Source organism: Schistocerca americana, unplaced genomic scaffold, assembly GCF_021461395.2.
Source record: "Schistocerca americana isolate TAMUIC-IGC-003095 unplaced genomic scaffold, iqSchAmer2.1 HiC_scaffold_198, whole genome shotgun sequence".
NCBI lineage: Eukaryota > Metazoa > Arthropoda > Insecta > Orthoptera > Acrididae > Schistocerca > Schistocerca americana.
The window spans coordinates 85,001-87,997 of record NW_025725904.1 but is presented as its reverse complement, the minus strand read 5'-3'; the positions used below and the strand labels follow the sequence as shown (position 1 = coordinate 87,997).

The 2,997-nt window shown below is 55.9% G+C and overlaps 2 non-coding genes across 2 annotated transcripts; both read left to right on the top strand.

The window, feature by feature from the left end:
- The first annotated feature begins 538 nt into the window (after positions 1-538).
- LOC124573908 lies at positions 539-2,448 on the top strand. The gene has a single exon (XR_006972229.1). It is a non-coding gene; the product is annotated as a small subunit ribosomal RNA (ribosomal RNA).
- A 351-nt stretch (positions 2,449-2,799) lies between these two features.
- Positions 2,800-2,954, top strand: LOC124573880. The gene has a single exon (XR_006972206.1). It is a non-coding gene; the product is annotated as a 5.8S ribosomal RNA (ribosomal RNA).
- Positions 2,955-2,997: the final 43 nt, after the last annotated feature.

The window sequence follows — 2,997 nt, the reverse complement described above, 5'->3', positions numbered from 1 at the left end:
GACTGTGTGCGCTGAGGATGCGCCGCCGCCCGGCGCTCGGCGCCGCGACGCCGTCTGCTGCTCGGTCGCCTCTGCGGTTCTCGCAGGTGGTTTGTATCGCAGCTGTGCGGACGTGTTGGCGCGTGCGCTGTGCTGGGAGAGTTCGCTTCGGCACCCAAGTGGGGCTTTTGTCCTTCTGTGGCGCTGGCGTTGGAGCTGCCGGTCACCGTAGGTGGCGCGTGTTGTCTCCCGCCGGCAATGCCACGACAGCACGCTCCCGGGCCTCTGTCGGCAGCGGCAAGCTCAGTTGGGAGCACGGGTGGTCGCACCTAAAGCGTCTACTTGCCAAACTCCGGGCGATTGCGCCTCTCTCGAACCCGACCAAGTACTTAGGACGGCGCTGCGCGCCGCCGGGACCTGAGAGGGTTTCGAGGTGTATTGTGCAGGGGAGCTCAGCCTCCTCCTGTTTGCAGAATAATTGAGCGGACGCTTGCGTGTTCGCGCGGGCCCCCGGGACACACTCCCGGGCGGCCGGCTGCTCAGCTCTAGTTGACGCAGCTCCCTGGTTGATCCTGCCAGTAGTCATATGCTTGTCTCAAAGATTAAGCCATGCATGTCTCAGTACAAGCCGCATTAAGGTGAAACCGCGAATGGCTCATTAAATCAGTTATGGTTCCTTAGATCGTACCCACGTTACTTGGATAACTGTGGTAATTCTAGAGCTAATACATGCAAACAGAGTCCCGACCAGAGATGGAAGGGACGCTTTTATTAGATCAAAACCAATCGGTCGGCTCGTCCGGTCCGTTTGCCTTGGTGACTCTGAATAACTTTGGGCTGATCGCACGGTCCTCGTACCGGCGACGCATCTTTCAAATGTCTGCCTTATCAACTGTCGATGGTAGGTTCTGCGCCTACCATGGTTGTAACGGGTAACGGGGAATCAGGGTTCGATTCCGGAGAGGGAGCCTGAGAAACGGCTACCACATCCAAGGAAGGCAGCAGGCGCGCAAATTACCCACTCCCGGCACGGGGAGGTAGTGACGAAAAATAACGATACGGGACTCATCCGAGGCCCCGTAATCGGAATGAGTACACTTTAAATCCTTTAACGAGTATCTATTGGAGGGCAAGTCTGGTGCCAGCAGCCGCGGTAATTCCAGCTCCAATAGCGTATATTAAAGTTGTTGCGGTTAAAAAGCTCGTAGTTGGATTTGTGTCCCACGCTGTTGGTTCACCGCCCGTCGGTGTTTAACTGGCATGTATCGTGGGACGTCCTGCCGGTGGGGCGAGCCGAAGGCGTGCGACGCGCCTCGTGCGTGCTCGTGCGTCCCGAGGCGGACCCCGTTGCAATCCTACCAGGGTGCTCTTGAGTGAGTGTCTCGGTGGGCCGGCACGTTTACTTTGAACAAATTAGAGTGCTTAAAGCAGGCAAGCCCGCCTGAATACTGTGTGCATGGAATAATGGAATAGGACCTCGGTTCTATTTTGTTGGTTTTCGGAACCCGAGGTAATGATTAATAGGGACAGGCGGGGGCATTCGTATTGCGACGTTAGAGGTGAAATTCTTGGATCGTCGCAAGACGAACAGAAGCGAAAGCATTTGCCAAGTATGTTTTCATTAATCAAGAACGAAAGTTAGAGGTTCGAAGGCGATCAGATACCGCCCTAGTTCTAACCATAAACGATGCCAGCCAGCGATCCGCCGCAGTTCCTCCGATGACTCGGCGGGCAGCCTCCGGGAAACCAAAGCTTTTGGGTTCCGGGGGAAGTATGGTTGCAAAGCTGAAACTTAAAGGAATTGACGGAAGGGCACCACCAGGAGTGGAGCCTGCGGCTTAATTTGACTCAACACGGGAAACCTCACCAGGCCCGGACACCGGAAGGATTGACAGATTGATAGCTCTTTCTTGATTCGGTGGGTGGTGGTGCATGGCCGTTCTTAGTTGGTGGAGCGATTTGTCTGGTTAATTCCGATAACGAACGAGACTCTAGCCTGCTAACTAGTCGCGTGACATCCTTCGTGCTGTCAGCGATTACTTTTCTTCTTAGAGGGACAGGCGGCTTCTAGCCGCACGAGATTGAGCAATAACAGGTCTGTGATGCCCTTAGATGTTCTGGGCCGCACGCGCGCTACACTGAAGGAATCAGCGTGTCTTCCTAGGCCGAAAGGTCGGGGTAACCCGCTGAACCTCCTTCGTGCTAGGGATTGGGGCTTGCAATTGTTCCCCATGAACGAGGAATTCCCAGTAAGCGCGAGTCATAAGCTCGCGTTGATTACGTCCCTGCCCTTTGTACACACCGCCCGTCGCTACTACCGATTGAATGATTTAGTGAGGTCTTCGGACTGGTACGCGGCATTGACTCTGTCGTTGCCGATGCTACCGGAAAGATGACCAAACTTGATCATTTAGAGGAAGTAAAAGTCGTAACAAGGTTTCCGTAGGTGAACCTGCGGAAGGATCATTACCGACTAGACTGCATGTCGTTCGATGTGCGTGTCGTGTCGCGCAACACGCTACCTGTACGGCTCGCAGTAGCCGTGCGCCGCGTGCGGAACCACGCGTGCTTCTCAAAACTAACGCCAATGTTGTGTGGTACGAGCGCTGAAGCGCTGGAGCGGCTGGCGTGCGGCACCTGGCGCCTGGCGCCGGTTTTGAATGACTTTCGCCCGACTGCCTGTCCGCTCCGGTGTGGAGCCGTACGACGCCCATCGGCCGTGAGGCCGTTGGACACAGAACGCTTGAACAGGGGCCGCCACACGCCTACGTCCCGCCTATGCAACTGTCTTGAAAGAGACAGTGGAAACTAAGAAAAGATCACCCAGGACGGTGGATCACTCGGCTCGTGGGTCGATGAAGAACGCAGCAAATTGCGCGTCGACATGTGAACTGCAGGACACATGAACATCGACGTTTCGAACGCACATTGCGGTCCATGGATTCCGTTCCCGGGCCACGTCTGGCTGAGGGTCGGCTACGTATACTGAAGCGCGCGGCGTTTGCCCCGCTTCGCAGA